General features: G+C 36.9%; 1 long non-coding RNA gene across 1 annotated transcript in view; it reads right to left on the bottom strand.

The window, feature by feature from the left end:
* Positions 1-7,497: 7,497 nt before the first annotated feature.
* LOC119575482 overlaps positions 7,498-20,000 on the bottom strand; it is a 47,290-nt gene continuing 34,787 nt past the window's right edge. Inside the window, exon 3 of the long non-coding RNA XR_005228985.1 lies at positions 7,498-7,687. This is a non-coding gene — a long non-coding RNA (uncharacterized LOC119575482). The remainder of the gene's footprint in view (positions 7,688-20,000) is intronic.

The following is a 20,000-nucleotide window of genomic DNA, read 5'->3' on the forward strand; positions in this document are numbered from 1 at the left end:
CCCTCCATCCCCAACACCCCTCCCCCAACCCCCCTTCCCCTTCTCTCACCTCTTATCCCCATACCGCATTCCCCTCTCCCATCCCTCCCCTCTCCCCCCCCTTCCTCCATTCCCTCCCACCCCCCCCACCCATCCACCCAATATGTTTACACTCAGCCACAGCTACAATGCCACTTAACATTGAATTCAATCCACTTAGCGGTCTACTGAAACAAATGCGGTGTAGGCTTTCGAAAACAATGGCTCTCTTTCTGTCTCTGTCTGTCTCTCTTTCTCTCTTTTTCTGTCTCCGTCTCCCTGTATCTGTTTCTGTCTGGCTGGCTGTCTCTGTCTGTCTGTCTGTCTGTCTGTCTGTCTGTCTGTCTGTCTGTCTGTCTGTCTGTCTCTATCTCTCTCTCTTACTCTCGCTGTTTCTTTCCTCTCTTTTGTGTTATGATTTTCCTTCATTTTTTTTCTTCTCGTATGATTTGTTTACCTTTTTTCTTATTTTTCCTCATTCTTTCAGTTCGTTTTTTTTCATTATTTTCTGTTTTTCCTTTTTTCTTTTTTTTTCTTTCTCTTCATTCGCCATACACAAGCACACACACGCACGCACGCACACACACACACACACACACACACTTCTCATCCCCCACTTTTTTTTTCAAGGAATCCACTCGAGTAACACGCCCCCACGCCCTCACGCCCAGCCCTCGACGAACGATGGGCGTGATAAGTACACTCATAGTATGCAGTGGCGCTCGTACCCTGTTGACAGTGCAAGAGACATGCAATCGCCTGCAATCGTAACGTGAAACATATTAGCTTTTAGATATATATATATATTTTTTTTTCTTTTCGGATATTCAATCCTTTAGTATCACGAGTACAAATATATATATTTATAACATCTCTGTAAATAAGAAATCTGATAACAAGAATATCACAGTGAAGATAACGTTTATAACAATAATACAACCGCTGATGAGGATAATTATTATCACTGCTACTGCGTGTTCAATATCACGTGTGGCTCAGCCTATGATTATCATTATAATCATAACAATTTTCATCATTATCATTATCATTTTTATCATAACTATCATCATTCTTATCATCATTATCACTATTATTACCAATATTATCATAATCAATATCCATTACCATTACCATCACCAAATTCTCAAAAAACCTACGATCTATCTTTAGACATATATTATCCAACTGCCTCTTGTGATCTACCTTCCTGCTCTCCTTATCTCTGTCTCTCGTGATTTATCTATTATTCATACTTTGCCTAAAAAAACTTCAATAACAACTTCACTTTCTAATCTGATTCTAATATCCATATGATAGCTGACATGATGGAAATTTTATTCACTCTTTATTAAACTGACTCATAATCGTCTCCCTTACTGTGTATTCGCTTTGCTTTTCTCAATAAATTAATACATATACGATAGACAAAATACGAGTTGGAGACCTACACATACATACATACATACATCCATACATATAACATACAAGAATGAACCGTTTTGTGTTCGAGACAGCAGCATGCCTTCACCCTCCTCACTTTCCTTTTCCCATTTACGTAAATATCTTCACGTTTATCTCAAATGACAATTGGTATTTTTCTTCTCTTTGAACAAGCCGAGTGCAGATATGGAACGTGTTTTTTTACCCTTGTTCAATGACGACAATTTTTGGTCTTTTGTGTTCAATTCTGGGCCCCAGTTTACGTGAAGCGGCCACACAAAGGTTGAATTTTTTTTATTTTTTTTCTAGTATATTGCTGTTCCAATTTTGATATAAGAATATGGTCAATAAAAATAATAGATGCGAGTGTATGAGGACTGACATTTTCTCATTTTCTATTTCTTCACTCATTATCACAATCATTAACATCATTACTATCACTACTATCATCATAACTATCATCACTATTACTATCATCATCATGGCCATCATTTAATGTATCATTATTACCATCATTATCACCCTACTGTTATAATCCTCATCATTCGGTTTGCGAGTCAGTGGCTCATTATCTCACCTTCCATGTTCTTTACATTGCAAAATTTGTGATATCAATACAGCCATTCAATTCGTCAAAGAGCTTGATCTTGAACTGCTAAAAGCAATTCTTGTTCTTTTTCTTGTCTTTCTTTATATTCTTTTTCTTTCTTTCTCCGTCACTTTCTCTCTTTTTCGGTCTGTTTTTTTTTCCTTCCTTTATTATATTTCCTCGTGTATTTGTGGATCTATTTTTTTTTTTTTTCCCTTTCTATTACCTTTTATCAATTTTATTTTTTCTCTATCTTGTAATTTAATTGTTTGATTTTTTTCTTTGTTTTTTATTCCTATCTTTCTGCATTCTCTTTTTTTTTATCCTTTTCTCTCCATCCTTTATGTCTATTTATCTAATCAATTCTGTTTTGCCTTTTTTTATATATATATATATATATATATATATATATATTATATATATATATATATATATATATATATCTCGCTCAAGAACCGAAAAACAACAACAAAATTTTCTCCAACTTTCCAAACTGCAGCGACCTTTCATATTAATCTCTGGTTTATTATTATATATATTTTTCGAGGGGGATTGTATTTTTTTCGCCACATATCTTTTCGAAAAAAAAAACTTTCTTATTGGAAAAAGAGTCTCCTTCCATATCATTTGCTCCTCCTGTGCATTTCGTTGTTATTATCAGCACCACGTGAGTCTTCCTATCATCAAAACTAAGATTTACGTAAGTTTCATTTTCATCATAATCGCATATTCTTACCCCCGTTACCACTGATTTTCATATCATTACCAAAATATAAGACAGAAGACATTCATTCAACTTCTCAAGACGTAATAACGCACGATCAGCTGATTGATAGACAGAATCAGCTGACTGAGAGAGACGTCGAGGGGATCAGCTGATTTGCAGACAGGGTCAGCTGACTTACAGACGATTCTTGTCTGTCTGGCTTTTGACCTTTCTGCAGCCGGAGGTCACGGCGCTCTCCAGCTTATAACTTTTGAGGAATTTCTACAGCCATGTGACCCTCAAATGCCCTGAGGGAAGCATCAAAGGGGGGTCGGGAGAGGGGTCGGGAGAAGGGGCCGGGAGGAGAGGAAGGGAGGGGGAGAGGAGGAACGAGAATAAAGGGAGGGAGGGGAGAGCAAGCAAGGGGCGGGGAGAGGAGTGGAAGATAGGAACGGTAAGGAGAGGGGAGGGGAAGAAAGGGAAAAAAATGAGAAGGGAGAAGGGGAACGAGAGGAGAGGACAAGGAGGGGAGAGCACGACAGGAGGAGAAAAGAAAGAGGAAAAGAGATGAGAAGGGAGAGGTGGGACGGCGAAAAGTGGGGGAGGGGAAGAGAGAGAGAGGAAAAGACTGGAGATAAAAAAGGGGAAGAGAGGAAAGGGAACGAGAGGAGAGAGAGGGAAAGGAACGAGATAAGAGGACGAGGGGAAAGAGGGTAGAGCCTTGATAGTAACAACAATAACAAACAAATATCAACCAAAATAACCCCCTAAAAAGGAGGCAACATAATCCCCAACGTATTCAGACACAATCGCAAAAATACCAGCTGACCCCCGTCACTTTAAATCATAAAATACCTTCACACAAACACCAATCCCTACTGACCCGCATATCACTATATTGCCCCAACACACCATAACCTCAGAGCACTATCACGTATCACTATCATCGCCCTCAATGTCAGCTGGGGACGATCGCTATCTTGGTGGAGGACGAGAGAAGAGAGAAGAGAGGAAGGAGGAGAAGGAGGAACAGGAGGAGAAGGAAAAGGGAGCGAGAGAGGTTGAGAAGCGATATATATCACTCTTTGTCTGTCTATCTCTCTCTGTCATTCTCTCTCCCTATCTCTTTCTTTCATTCTCTTTCTTCCCCCCTCCCTCCCTCCCTCAATCTCTCTCTCTCTCTCTCTCTCTCTCTCTCTCTCTCTCTCTCCTCTCCCTCTCCTTCTCTCCCTCCCTCTCTTCTCTCCCTCCCTCTCTCTCCCTCCCTCTCCTTCTCTCCCTCCCTCTCCTTCTCTCCCTCCCTCTCCTTCTTTCCCTTCCTCTTTCCCTTCCCCTCCCTCTCCTTCTCTCCCTCCTTCCTTCCCTCCCTCTCTCTCGCTCTCTCTCTCTCAAAATGACGTTCCTGTTTTCTCATAACGTCTAATATTTTCGGAAGATCAACACCTGAAGATAATTGAAATCAACAAAAGTGACACTGTAATTGGATTTCCGAATGACGCGTCCTAATAGAAGGGAAGGAGGGAGGGGGGGGAGGGGAGGGAGAGAGGGAGTGGGAGGGAGGGTAGAAAGGGAGGAGGGAGGGGAAATGGAGAAGGAGAGAGAAGGGAAAGATGAAGAAGAGAAAGGAAAGGATGGAGAAGTAAGAGGGAGGGAAGCAGGAAGGAGAGAAGGAGAGAGAGGGGAAAGAGGAGGAAGAAAGAGAGAAAAGAAAGAGGAGGAAGAAAGAGAGAAAAGAAAGAAGAAGAGAGAGGAAAGGAGGAAAGAGGAGAAGGGAGGGAGGGAGCAAGGAAGGGGAGGGAGGAGAGAGTAAGAAAGACAGGAGAGAGGGGAAATGGTGTGAAGAGAGAGAGGGAAGAGGAGGGAGGAAATACAGGGTAGGGAAGAATGAATAAGAGGGAGAAGGAAGGTGGAGGAATAGAGAGGGAAGAGGAAGAGAAGGAAAAGGAGGAGGAAGAGAAGGAAAAGGGAGAGGGAGGAGGAAGAGAAGAAGGGGAAGAGGAAGAGGGAGAAGGAAAGGAAGAGGAAATAGGGAGAAGAGGTGGAGGGAGGAGGAGGGAAAGAAGGAAGAGGGAGAGGGAGAAGGAAGAGGAAGAATAGGAGGAAGAGTGGAGGGAGGAGGGTGGGCATCGGAGAAGGTATAAGGAAGAGGGAAAGGCAAGGTATGAGGGGGAATAGGGAGTAAAAAACCGGCATGAGGGCTATGAGGTGGCATGAGGGAGGCGCTATGACGTGATATGAGGGAGAGGCTATGAGATGACATGAGTAAGGAAAAGGAAACCGGCATGAGGGCTATGAGGTGGCACGAGGGAGGCTCAGAGCCGGGCAGAGCATGAGTGAAGGGCTATGAGGTGCATGAGGGAGGCGCTATGAGGTAGCATGAGGGGGAGGGAGCAAATAAAGCTTGGCGAAGGACAACATACTGTTCAAACTCCTGACGTATTTTCATCCCATCAACCAGGATTTTGTCTTGCCACTGGCGTCAGCAATCTTCGTTTTCTTAATCTTATTCTTTTCTTTTCTTTCTTCTTATTCTCATTCTTCTCTTTATTCTCTTTTTTCTCTTTATTCTCTTTTTTCTTCTCTTTTTTTCTTCTCTTTATGCTCTTCTTCCTCTTTATTCTTATTCTCCTTGATTTTTTTTCCAGTTCTTCTTCGCCTTGTTATTCTTTTTTCCCCATTCTTTTTCTCTTGTCCCTTCATCATCATCTATTTCTTCTTCTCCATCATCATCACCACCATCTTCTTCGTAATCACCATCTTCTACTTCTTCGTCATTCTCTTCTCCTCCTCCTCTTCCTTTTTATCCTTATCCATATACGTTTCCTTCCTCATCTTCTCCTCTTCCTCTTCTTCTTCTTCTTCTTCTTCTCCTTCGCCCTTTCTTCTCCCTTTATCAACGAAGTATCAGTGTCACTAACGACCCGCTTTCCGGCTCAAAGCAATTTACTTTTGTTTGTTGTTTGTCACCGGTATGTCTATGACGTTAAATGTTGCCAAATGAGAGAGAGAGAGAGCAGGAGAGAGAGAGAGAGAGAGAGAGAGAGAGAGAGAGAGAGAGAGAGAGAGAGAGAGAGAGAGAGAGAGAGAGAGAGAGAGAGAGAGGGGGGGGGGGGGAGGAGGAGGAGATAGAGGGAAATAGAGATAGATAGATAGATAGACAGATAGAGGGAGATAGATAGATAGATAGATATAGAGAAAGTGAGAAAGAGATAAAGAGGAAGGGAGGGAGGGAGGGAGGGAGGGAGGGAGGGAGAGAGAGAGAAGAAACGAAAAGAGGGGAAAGAAATAAATAAAGAAGAAAAAAAAACAGAAAAACAGAAGAAAGGAGGTCATCATAAAAAAAAAATTCCCAGCACAATTGCCAAAAAAAAAAAAAGTAATTAAAACAATGGCCAGACACTTAATTATTTTCTTTCCCTGACCACACGCGCCACTAACTATTTGTTGTCGTCTCTCGCTGTTAATACCACTTAACGACCTCTTGTCTCTCGTCTCCAAATGTTCTCTTGGTACAGACGTCTGAACTCAGGGCGTTCTTCTGTTCTTCTGTTCTCCTGTTATCGTGTTTTTTTTTCTCTCTCTCGCTGTCTTCTTTCTTACTTCCTTCTGTGGTTTTTATTTTTCTCCTGTTCTCCTGTTCTGTTTTCATTCTTATCACTTTCTTTCTTTCTTTCTTTCTTTTTGTCGTATTTCTTTTGTTTCCTCCGTGTTCTCCCTTTCTTCCTTCTTTCTATTTTATCGCTTTTTTTTTTCTTTGCTCTATCTTCTTTCATTTCCCTCCATGTTCTCTCTTTCTCATTCTTTCCGTTTTTCCCCCTTTTTATTTCGTATTTCCCTCCTTCTCATCCCTTATTTCTCGAATACGATGAAAGATTAAAATCATTGTCCTAACAACTTCAACAACCATCGCATAATTACCATAATAGTAACCTAAGCAATATGCAGTACCACGAAAATAACATCAATAACAATAACATGATGCCCAACATTATCTAATAATAACAGAAAATAACAGTAACGTCACCGCAATCACATAATGGTGAGCAATATTTACGAGCAATAAAATCCTTCATAGTAACATTACTATAAACGACATAGCATATATATAGGTATATAGGTCCACGGCTGCTCAAACATGAGCATACCGTTATTGATGATGATATAGGTATATAAATAATAAACCTTAATAACATATACATAATAACGAATAACAAAAAGTATAACTACTATAACTAGCAATACATTACAACAGTATAACAACAGAAATAACACCTTAACAATATTATCTATAATAATAACGTACAGCAACAACTAACAATAACCCTTAACAACCACAACTAACAACCCTTAACAATCAAAACTAACAACCCTTAACAACCACAACTAACAACCCTTAACAATCACAACTAACAACCCTTAACAACCACAACTAACAACCCTTAACCACAACTAACAACCCTTAACAACCACAACTAACAACCCTTAACCACAACTAACAACCCTTAACAATCAAAACTAACAACCCTTAACAATCAAAACTAACAACCCTTTACAACCACAACTAACAACCCTTAACAATCACAACTAACAACCCTTAACAATCACAACTAACAACCCTTAACAACCACAACTAACAACCCTTAACAATCAAAACTAACAACCCTTAACAACCACAACTAACAACCCTTAACAATCACAACAACCAACCCTTAACAATCACAACAACCAACCCTTAACAATCACAACAACCAACCCTTAACAACCACAACAACCAACCCTTAACAACCACAACTAACAACTAACAAGAGTACTTACCAAAATCCGCCTCGCACACGTGTTGTTGTGGGTGGCGGTTGAGACAAGAACAAGGCATCGCGGGCGGCACCACCACGCCCACGGCCGCCAGCACTGCCACCCACCATAGGCCGCCCATGCTGTCGAGGAAGGAAGGGCGAGAGAGAGAGAGAGAGTCGTTAGTTTGTTCTATGGCGTCGTATTTTCATCGTATTTGTGTCGTAGTTATAGTGTTGTGGTTACTATCGTGCATGTTTTAGTTTGAATGGATCTATATTTCTGGTATATTTTTTCCTTTTTTACTTTATCATTATTACCATTATTATTATTACTATTATCATTATTGTTATTATTATTATCATCCTTATCATTATCACCATTATTATTATCATTCTCATTATTATCATTCTTTATATCCTGGTGTGTGTGTGTGTGTGTGTGTGTGTGTGTGTGTGTGTGTGTGTGTGTGTATGTGTGTGTGTGTGCGTGTATGCGTGTGCGTGTGTGTACCTACACAAAGGATATAATTCTTTAATACATAAATATATTCATAATAAATACTAATAACAGTAAAAAAAAGACAAGGTTTAAGCGAGGTAAATGCGAACAAACAAATATATTGAATATAAAAACAAGACTAAAAGGCATAATCAGACAAAATAAAGAAACGGTGATAAAAAAAGACAAAGAAAAGGATGAAAAGTAAAGAAAAGAAATATGAAGAAAAGCAAAACAAGTGACAGATAAAGAAAGGAAAGAAAGAAAATAAGATAATAAAAGAAAATATAAAGAAAAAATAAAGAAGCAATACTATTAAAGAAAATATGAAAAGGAACTTAATCAAAAGAAAAAAAAGAAAACGAGAGAAAGAAAAGAAAGATGAAGAAAACAATAAAAAAGGATAAAGAGGAGAAGAAAAAAAAACAAAGAAAAGAATAAAGACAGAAAAAAATAGATAACGAAAAGAAGAAAAGAAAGATTAGAAAAAAAAAGAAACGAAAGACAAAGAAAATATAAAAAAAGGTGAAGATAAAGAAGCGAAGAAAAGGAAGAGAAAGAAAAAATAAAAGAAAAAAAGAAAAAAAAAGACAAAAGATGAATATAAAAACAGAAGAAAAACAGAAGAAAAGAAAAAACCGACAAAGAAAAGCTATAAAGAAAACAGGCAAAAACAAGAGGAAAAGCCAGGTAAAAGAAGAAGAAAAAATAAATAAATAAAAATAAATAAAGAAAAAAGAGGGACAAAGAAAAACACAAGAAAAATATCTACCCAAAAATAAATTTGAAAATAACAAGCACTCTCCAAGCAATTCAAACCAACCGCATAATCCTATAAACAATTATCAAAAATTATCTATCATTACCGTCATTAAAATCATAAGCATGTATTACCTAATCTAATCCACACACACACACACACAAAAATAAATAAAAAAAATAGTAAATACAAAAAAAAAAAACGAAAAATGTGAATCTTTTCAATTTCAACTTCTGTCTATATTGTTCTCACAATAACACAAAAGCAATAGTAATAACAATAAGGATGATGATGATGATTATAACAATAACTTCAGTAGTAATAGGAACATTGAAAATAATTAAAAAGCAATACCAAAATAATAATGATAATAATAACAATATTTATCATTATAATCATAAGTCTTAATAATAATTACAGATATTACCATTAGATTTCCAGTATCAATAGTATTGACAAAATTGCTTTCATTAATTATTAGTAGTAAGTAGTATCATTATTATTACTGTTAGTAGTATCACACCATAATCATTATCATTACTAGTAGTAGTAGTTTAATCATCATTATCATTATAATCATCATAACCATCATTACTAGTATCATTATTTTATTAATATCATAGTCACGTATTGACAATATACGCTAATTATAAGTAGCCCCAAGTTCTCAAACAATACAAGTAACAAACAATAAAAAACGTAATATAAACAATATACCGCACACAATATAATGGCACTCTGAAAAGTATTCAAATGGTGAAGGGTATGAAGGCATGACGAACAAGGCGTGTTTGCAGGGTGAACAAAGGGTGACGTCACGGCAAAGGAGGCCTAAATTGCAAGATGATGTGGCGAAGGTGACGGCAGACAGGTGGCGAGGTTCATGTACCCCTCAGCACTTGCATTATTATCCTTATACGCCCAATATTTAAACAGAATAACTAAATATACTCATTTAATTTATAAAAGTTTTTAATTATGCTCCTAATTTCCGTAAAAGGCAAATTCCAAGGTCGTCTCTTACACAGAGCAAGATCTCAATACTTAACATATCATCACAATTCAAGTTGATCTTATGACCATTACCACTAAAATAATTATCATTATATTCATCATGATCTATCATTAGCCACTAGCATTACAATGTACACTAATACCACGTTACTATCATTTATGCCTCTATCTCTTTTTCAAATGTTAATTTGCGTCCCTCCCCCCCCTCGCCCTTTATAATTATGACCGGGAAGTTTGCCTAATTGTTAATCAAGAAAATTCCTTTACCGAAATGGCAAAAACTGCGGGATTCGTCATACTGTGTACGTGCGTGTGCGTGTTTGTGTGTGCCTGTGAAACAACAATACTAGATATTACCAGTAGTATTTGTAGCAAAAACAATATCGGTAATACTGCTGCTACTACTACCAATATCCATTATCTTATTATTATCCTAATGAAAATAATGATGATGATGATGATGATGATGATGATGATGATGATGATGATGATGATGATGATGATGATGATGATAATAACAACAGCAATAATAATAATAATAGTAATAATAATAATAATCACAATCACAATAATAATCATAATCATCATAATAATAATCATACTACTACTACTAATAATAATGATGATAATCTTAATGGTAATGAGACAAAGAATATCGATTACTACATCCTTATCATCATGATAAAAACTAACGCAAATAAACAACAACGTATTTTCTTTTAACTCTCTCACAGCCTTTAATTAAAATACGCGTCATCTGAATTGAGAGCTTTGCGAATTTTTGAATTCATTTTCAATTGATACTATTTTGGTATGTTGATTAGAGATAAATTACATTTCACAGGTTTCTGTCGCCAGATAAAAATGATTAAAACAGTCGTTGGAATGAAATAGACATGAATTTTACATATCCGCTGTGTCGCTTAATGTATAATGGTACTCAGAATTTAAAAAAAAAAAGTGAAGAGAGTGATGTTAATACTCTCATTATATTCAGTTTCGTAGTAAACTATTTTACTGAGTATAAACAATTTTCAAACAAACATATATACTCTGAGGATATAGTTAAAAATAATATGTGATTTATAATGACGAGGATGATAATATAGTAACGATATTAATAATTATAAATCAAAATAATACCAATGATAACAATTATCATTAAGTCTACTATTATCATCATTATCATAATGATAATGATAACAGTGCTGCTACTACTATTACTACTAATATTACTGTCAATAATAATAATAATAATAATAATAATAATAATAATAATAATAACAATAATAATAACAATAATAATAATAATAATAATAATAAAACTCATAACAAATTCACGATAACACAGATAACAATAACAATTCTACTAATAATAAAAGTCTAAGACCCTAACGCTGTTCAACATCAATGTCACTTCGCATCGCTACGAATGCAAATCTCTTTCATTAAACAGACCCATTAGCTTTTTAAACTATTCTGGTCTCTTGAGATGTTCAAAGCTAACCAGGGTTTGAACAGAAGTAACACTGATAAATTAAGAAGTTAAATTGTTATTCCCGAGTTAACTGTCTCGTCCAGGTACTTTGCAAAATTGGACCGGCGTTAAATAAGGCAGTAATGGGCTTGTCTGTTTTTACGTGTGTTTGTAGCGTGGTTATGGGTCTTCTGATCGTGTGATTTTGGGGTATAAATATAGGTTTATGGAAGGAGGTATGTAGGTATGAGCGCTGATATGCATATGGGTACGTTCGCGGACATGTATGTTGAGAGAGAGAGAGAGAGAGAGGAGAGAGAGAGAGAGGAGATGAGAGAGAGGAGGGACGAGGAGAGAGTGGAGATGGAGAGGGAGAGAGAGAGAGAGAGAGGGGAGCGGAGGAGATGGAGATGGAGAGAGAGAGAGAGAGAGAGAGAGAGAGAGAGAGAGAGAGAGAGAGGGAGAGAGAGATGGAGAGGGAGCGAGCGAGCGAGCGAGAGAGAGAAACTGAACAGCAGCACCACACCCACCCACCCACACACACACACACAGAAGCAAACTCAAACACACACACACACCCCACTGAAATCCATCACTCCATGCTACCTCATCAAGAAGAATTAGCATATCTAATATCAACAAAACGGATAATGCAATTCAAATCATAAAGTTTGGGTTTCAATTTACGGCTTAATGTAATTGCGCCAGACAGATAGCACAATAATTTTGGCTTACCGGATGGTTCTCCGTTGTTTGTTATCATTATTATTATTATCATGATTATTATTATTATCATGATGATTATTATTATTATTATCATGATCATTATTGTAATAATCATCAATTACTATCATTAGATATTATCATTTTAATTGTCATTGTAGTTACTATGGTCATTGCAATTATCATTATTATTATGGTCATTACTATTTTACTATTATTCATCATTACTATTTTTAGTATATCATATCATAACTATTTTTACAATTATCTCTTTGCTACTATTATTATTGTAATTGTTATTTTTGCTATTGTTATTATTGTAATTGTTATTTTTACTATTTTTGTTATTATTGTTATTTTTGCTACTATTGTTATTATCATCATCATTGTCATTATTCATCTATTGAAAAAAAAAAAAAAAAAAATCTGCCGCGTCAATACCTAAGGCCATTAGCGGCGTATTCAAAATGTTGCGATAGCGTGAGATTAGAGGGGGGGGGAGCCTCCAGGTAAGGAAGTGCTCACATGACATCAAAGGTCATATGGCGCCGGGACTATGGAGTCGGGAGTCGGGTGTTGGGTGTTTTGAGTTCCGACTCCACAGCCTTGTATCGTGGAGTAGCGAAAATGGGGGTCAGGGATGAGTTAATAATTAGGGTGGAGTTACGGGTTGAATAGTACTAGAGGGTAGTACGGTGGTGAAAAAAAAGGGTAGAGAGGGGGAGCTGATGGGGTATAATGTAAAGGTTGTTAGAAGGGGAAAGAGTTAAGGGAATAGGGAGCATTGATGATAAAAGTATCGTGGCGAAAACGGCAAAAGTGGTGATTAGGATGAGTGGACAGACCAAGGGGACGAAGAAAAGGAAAGGAGGAGAAGAAAAGACTATACAAAATGTTGGATCTCAGTCCCCCCCCCCCCCACCGCCAACAACGAGTAAGGGATTGGGGGGGAGGGTCATTATGACTATTATTCCTACCATTATCATCATTGTTCTCTTAATTCTTATTTTTATTATTATCATCATTGTTCTACTATTAGCATTACTGCCATCAACTATTGGTATTATATTTCTATAATTATCATTATTATTATTATCGTTATTATTTGTTATTATCAATGCTATTATCATAATAATTATCATCTTTATTATCAAAATTATAATAATAATTATTAATATTATCATCAATGCTGTCATTAATATTATCATTATTATTATCATTATTACTCTTATTATTACCATCTTTGCCATTATAACTATTATCATTACTACCACTATTACAACTATTAGTAGTAACATCATTTATCATCAATATAATCATTGTCACTATTACTATCACTTATTATGATTAACATCATTAGTTAATTAATGCCAGTGTATCTTTGACAAAATGAAGACATTATTATTAGCGTGTAAAATTTGTTGCAATATGTTACTGATAATTACTATTCCACTGGTTGTTTTTAAATGATGAAGTTGCGATTTTGGAAGAAACTGAAAGATAAAGCTACTGAATGTTTTATATCAAGAAGGAGTAGCATTATGAATTAGACAGAATAATATATCTGTGATTGATAATAATGATGAGGGTAATATCATTTTTTTAAAACAAAAAATAATTAACTTAAACATCAAACGCTGCATATCAAGGCATTATCTAAAATAATCAAGACAGCTGTCACATTTCCGTAAGTCATACCTTTGACAACCACAGTAAAATAAATAAATAAATATATAAATTTGGTGAGAAATCAACAGATGATGGCGATGGTGATGATGATGATGATGATGGTGATGACAACGATGATGATAACAAATGATAACAATAACAATAATAAAAATAATAATAATAATAACAATAACAATTCCCAAGGCCCGCACTACAGGTTAATAAATTCTAGAGGATCGAGCGCAGATTGCACAAGACTAGTTCACTTGCACCATACAACTTTTTAAAGATAATAATGATAATGATAACGATAATAAAGATGATCATGACGAATAAGAAAGACATCAAGGAGAATCATACAATACACAAGACACACGGAATGACAAAACAAAACAAAACAAAAAAACAATTCTTTGCCAATCTCCCCCCACCCCCCTAACCCACCCCCCGCAGCGCCACGGTAAGTACTGCTCGATCTAAAACAACTTGCAACTGATAATTACAATAGTTCTTCGGGTGGGCTGCGTGTCAAGGGGTGCCCTGCCACTTCATCTATTATTTAAAAGGTGATGGTATGTTTTGTCATCTTAGTGAAGCTGTTGTTTTTGGGCTGTTAATGAAGTGGCCATTCTTGTGCTGTCTATATTAGGTTGGTAAATTCTCGAGTGTGTAATAAATCTCTTTGTATATATCTACTATTTAAAAAATATATATTTTGACTGATCTTCGAGCAAAAGTAATCATATATGATTGTTTTTGGTGTGCAGATAATCCTCATTAAGAAGAGATTATCAATTTGATAAAAAAAAAAAAAAAAAAAGCCAAAGTCAATTGCAAAGTCTGAAATGCAATCAAATTTCTTATCAGGAGAGCGATTAATGCGATTGTAAGCAAAAATCAAGAGGATTGGAATAAACACTACGTGATTTTTTTTTTCTGCCAGCTCTGTCTCTCGCATTCTTTCTTTCACTTTGCTGCTGTATCTCTCTCTCTCTCTCTCTCTCTCTCTCTCTCTTGCCCTTTTTTTCTCTCTCGCTCTTTTCTCTCTCTCGCTCTTTTCTCTCTCTCTCGCTCTTTTCTCTCTCGCCCTTTTCTCTCTCTCGCTCTTTTCTCTCTCTCGCCCTTTTCTCTCTCTCGCTCTTTTCTCTATCTCGCCCTTTTCTCTCTCTCGCCCTTTTCTCTCTCTCGCTCTTTTCTCTCTCTCGCTCAATTCTCTCTCTCTCGCTCTTTTCTCTATAAATTTGGTGAGAAATCAACGGATGATGGCGATGGTGATGATGATGATGATGATGGTGATGACAACGATGATGATAACAAATGATAACAATAACAATAATAAAAATAATAATAATAATAACAATAACAATTCCCAAGGCCCGCACTACAGGTTAATAAATTCTAGAGGATCGAGCGCAGATTGCACAAGACTAGTTCACTTGCACCATACAACTTTTTAAAGATAATAATGATAATGATAACGATAATAAAGATGATCATGACGAATAAGAAAGACATCAAGGAGAATCATACAATACACAAGACACACGGAATGACAAAACAAAACAAAAAAAAACAATTCTTTGCCAATCTCCCCCCACCCCCCTAACCCACCCCCCGCAGCGCCACGGTAAGTACTGCTCGATCTAAAACAACTTGCAACTGATAATTACAATAGTTCTTCGGGTGGGCTGCGTGTCAAGGGGTGCCCTGCCACTTCATCTATTATTTAAAAGGTGATGGTATGTTTTGTCATCTTAGTGAAGCTGTTGTTTTTGGGCTGTTAATGAAGTGGCCATTCTTGTGCTGTCTATATTAGGTTGGTAAATTCTCGAGTGTGTAATAAATCTCTTTGTATATATCTACTATTTAAAAAATATATATTTTGACTGATCTTCGAGCAAAAGTAATCATATATGATTGTTTTTGGTGTGCAGATAATCCTCATTAAGAAGAGATTATCAATTTGATAAAAAAAAAAAAAAAAAAAAAGCCAAAGTCAATTGCAAAGTCTGAAATGCAATCAAATTTCTTATCAGGAGAGCGATTAATGCGATTGTAAGCAAAAATCAAGAGGATTGGAATAAACACTACGTGATTTTTTTTTTCTGCCAGCTCTGTCTCTCGCATTCTTTCTTTCACTTTGCTGCTGTATCTCTCTCTCTCTCTCTCTCTCTCTCTCTCTTGCCCTTTTTTTCTCTCTCGCTCTTTTCTCTCTCTCGCTCTTTTCTCTCTCTCGCCCTTTTCTCTCTCTCGCCCTTTTCTCTCTCTCGCTCTTTTCTCTCTCTCGCCCTTTTCTCTCTCTCGCTCTTTTCTCTATCTCGCCCTTTTCTCTCTCTCGCCCTTTTCTCTCTCTCGCTCAATTCTCTCTCTCTCGCTCTTTTCTCTCTCTCTCGCTCTTTTCTTTCTCTCTCTCTCCCTCAAAAGATACAAAACTACGGAAACCTCTACAAGTCCATCTTAACATAAAAAAAACACAAGCAATTTATTTCAATTGATAAACAAATACATTACAAAAAAAAAAAAAAAAAAAAAAAAATCGTGGGAGAATTATGAATAAGAAAAATGTAAATAAAAATACATCATTTTTGGCGATATTTGTTCGCCTGTTTACGTTTTTTTAATGCTATTTGTTAATTTTCAATATTTAATCTTTCATGCGTTTATTTGTGATATTATTTTTTTCTGGAGAGGGGGGGGGGTGGCAAGAAAGCTGTTGTTTATTGATTTGTTTAGATTTTATTTTTTATTTATTTATTATTTTCTTTTTTTATATACCTGTCCGTATAATTCAGGTAATTTGATTATGTGAAATTTCATCAGGTAAAATATGATACATTATTCAACTTCAGGTAAGTTTTCTTAGATGGTTGAGTGCGTGCATATATAAACATACATACATCAGTGCACACAAATGCAAGAAATATATTGGATAGTATTAAAAAAAAAGTAAAAAAAAAAAATCACATTCTCTGGAAAAACAAGCTTTTATTTCTGAAAATTTAATTACGAAATGCATAGAAACAATACGAGCAACATAATAGCAGAGGAGGAAATGGAAAATACACATAGAAGACTTTAAATAAGAAAGGGGGGAGAAGGGAATGCAAGCAAAGAAGAAAAACCAACAGAACTTTTTAAAAAAAATTAATAAAAACCTTTTCTCTTATTCCAAGGCGAAGACAATCGAAGATTTTTTTTTTTTTCAAATAAAAGAAAAAAAAAGGAAGGAAATCCGTAAATTAAAAAAAATCAAAAACACTTCCTTCCAACAACGATCTTACAATCTCCACAGCCTCGGACTATCCACGCCCGCACGCCCGCACGCCCACGCGAACCCGAAAATCCACACGTGGTCCGCCTCACACAAGACACAACACGCGGGAACCGAGACCGACGCGACCTGCCTCGACCACGTCTCGACAACGATTGAGCGCGGCTTCGTCTCTCGCTCGGTCGGTCGCTCACGACGCGAAACGGGGCACACTGGGGAATACGTACATGGGAGTACGTACACACACACACACACACACACACACACACACACACACACACACACACACACACACACACACACACACACACACACACACACACACACTACGCACACACCACACACACACACACACACACACACACACACACACACACACACACACACACACACACATACGCATACACACACACACATGCACACACACACACACAGGAGGGGACCCGCACATATGACGAAATATGTACATACATAAGTGTGTATAAAAGAGAAGCGCGCTTATGGTGTAAGTATATACATACACACAGAAGAGAGGTGGAGGAGGAAGAGGAGGAAGAAGAAGAAGAAGAAGAAGAAGAAGAAGAAGAAGAAGAAGAAGAAGAAGAAGAAGAAGAAGAAGAAGAAGAAAAAGAAGAAGAAGAAGAAGAAATACATACATTCATGGATACAAGAATGGTATACGTAGATTATGAATAGAATGCGTAGAAATACGCACATGCGCGTATACAGACACACACTTGTCCTAGTTTTTTTTTCTTCGTTTGTTTTGTTTGGTTTGATTTGCTTGAGTTTGCTGATCATGCTCTTGTTTGTATATTTTTGTTTATTCTGGAGACTTAACTCGACTTGCGTTTATTCATATATTTACTTATTCTTTATTCATATATTTACTTATTCTTTATTCATTTATTTACTTATTCTTTAATGTTTTTGAGGTTGATTACGTTTTTTTTTTTATTTGCTTGCTTGCGTACTTTTAATATGCCCGCATTTTCTCGGTTACTTTCCTTGTTTGATTTTGCTTTTTCTAAGACATGATCAGTTGTTTTTTCTTGTTTGTTTACTTGCTTGCTTTCGGTTGTTTGGTTTCGTTGTGGTTGCTCATTCGTCTTATTTTATTTTATTTTTTTCATTCGTTACTCTATTTTTCCTTGTTTCGCTTGCCCGTTATTATTTATTTATCTATTTATTTTAGCTTTAGTGTATTTTTTTGTTTTTATTTGTTTGTGAGTTAATATTTAAATTGTTTTTTTTATTTTTTTATTTGTTTCAATGATCACCTCTTGTCTCTTCGTTACGTTAAAATCAGGGGTACCAACTGTTACCATTCGTTACTATTTATTACCAACCGTTACGTGTTACCAACTGTTACTAACTGTTACCATTGTGCTGTGTGGCGCAGCGGTGGCGATCTCGCCTTGCCAGCGGATGGTAACCCCGGCCATTCCTTGCACACAGGGGGTCATTTAGAAGCAAAATAAATCAGCCCTGTCACACCAAGAATACCCAATGCAAAACTGAATTATTAATTGTTAATTATTACCAATGGCTACGTCTGTTTATCAGTAATCCTAAAACGCATTACTTTTCGTTTTTTTTTTTTTCGATTTGGCAATTGTGAATCACAGTTGCCACACTTCTGTTTTGTCTGTCTGTTTACAAATGTGCATGGCTGTTGGTTTTGCTGCCGTGTGTTGACTGCGACTCCGTTAGCCTGTCAGTCAGCTGTTTATCCGAAAATGCTCTTAAATCGTCGATCTGCTGATGCTATATGTCTGTCTTTTTGTTTGTTTGTTTGAGTGTGCATGGTGGTTTGGTTAGGCCTGCTTTGATTCTCTCTATGTGTGGGGGGGGGGGTATTTTGCTGATATTTGTTTCTCTCTCTCTCTCTCTCTCTCTCTCTCTCTCTCTCTCTCTCTCTCTCTCTCTCTCTCTCTCTCTCTCTCTCTCTCTCTCTCTCTCTCTCTCTCTCTCTCTCTCTCTCTCTCTGAGAGAAAATGAGAGGCAATGGGAGTAAAGAAGTAAAGAAGAAGAATAGATGGAAGGAGAGAGGGAAGAAAAAAAAACAAAGAAGAAAAAAAGAACAAGAAGAAAGACAAAAACAAGAACAAGAAAAAGAGGAAGAAAAGTGAGGAAGAAGAAGAAAAAAGGAAAAAAAAGACGAGGAGGAAATGGGAAAATGAGGAGGTGGAGGAGGAGAAGAAGAACAAGACGAAGAAGAAGTAGAAGAAGAAGACGAAGAAAAAGAAGACGACGAAGAAGAAGAAGATGACTACGAGAGGGAGGAGGAGAAGGAGGAGGAAACGGAGGGGAAAAAATCTTGCTTCTTGTAAACAGATCTGAAGTGTTTCAGTCCTCGACATAGCAACGCTCGTATGTGTGCGTGAGGAAAGAAGGGGTTGTACAGGAATAAGAAGGTAAAAGAGTGTGTATTGTGTGTGTGTGTGTGTGTGTGTGTGTGTGTGTGTTGTGTTGTGTTGTGTTTGTTTGTGTGTGTGTGTGTGTGTGTGTGTGTGTGTGTGTGTGTGTGTGTGTGTGTGTGTGTGTGTGTGTGTGTGTGTGTGTGTGTGTGTGTGTGTGTGTGTGTGTGTGTGTGTGTGTGTGTGTGTGTGTATTATGTGTGTGTGTGTAATGCTTTTCGTTTATTATTTTTAGGGTTGAGAGAGAGAGAGAGAGAGAGAAGAGGAGGAGGGAGATAGATAAACGGAGAGAATGGGAGAAAAAAAGGGAATAGAATGGGGGAGGGGGAAGGAAAAGGGAGAGTGAGAGAGGAAAGAGAGGAAGAAATGAGGGAGGGAGAAAGAGAAAGAGGGAAAAAGAGAAAAAGGAAAAGATGAAAAGAGAGAGAGAGAGAGAGAGAGAGAGAGAGAGAGAGAGAGAGAGAGAGAGAGGCTTGTGTTGCTGTGTGCAGGACTCAACACTTCATATCTGTTTACAAGAAGCAAGCAGGGAGAGAAGGGAAGGGAGAGAGAGAGAGAGAAGAGAAAGAAGAGAAGAGAAGAGAAGAGAAGAGAAGAGAAGAAGAGAATGAGAATGAGATAT

Source organism: Penaeus monodon, chromosome 7, assembly GCF_015228065.2.
Source record: "Penaeus monodon isolate SGIC_2016 chromosome 7, NSTDA_Pmon_1, whole genome shotgun sequence".
Lineage (NCBI taxonomy): Eukaryota > Metazoa > Arthropoda > Malacostraca > Decapoda > Penaeidae > Penaeus > Penaeus monodon.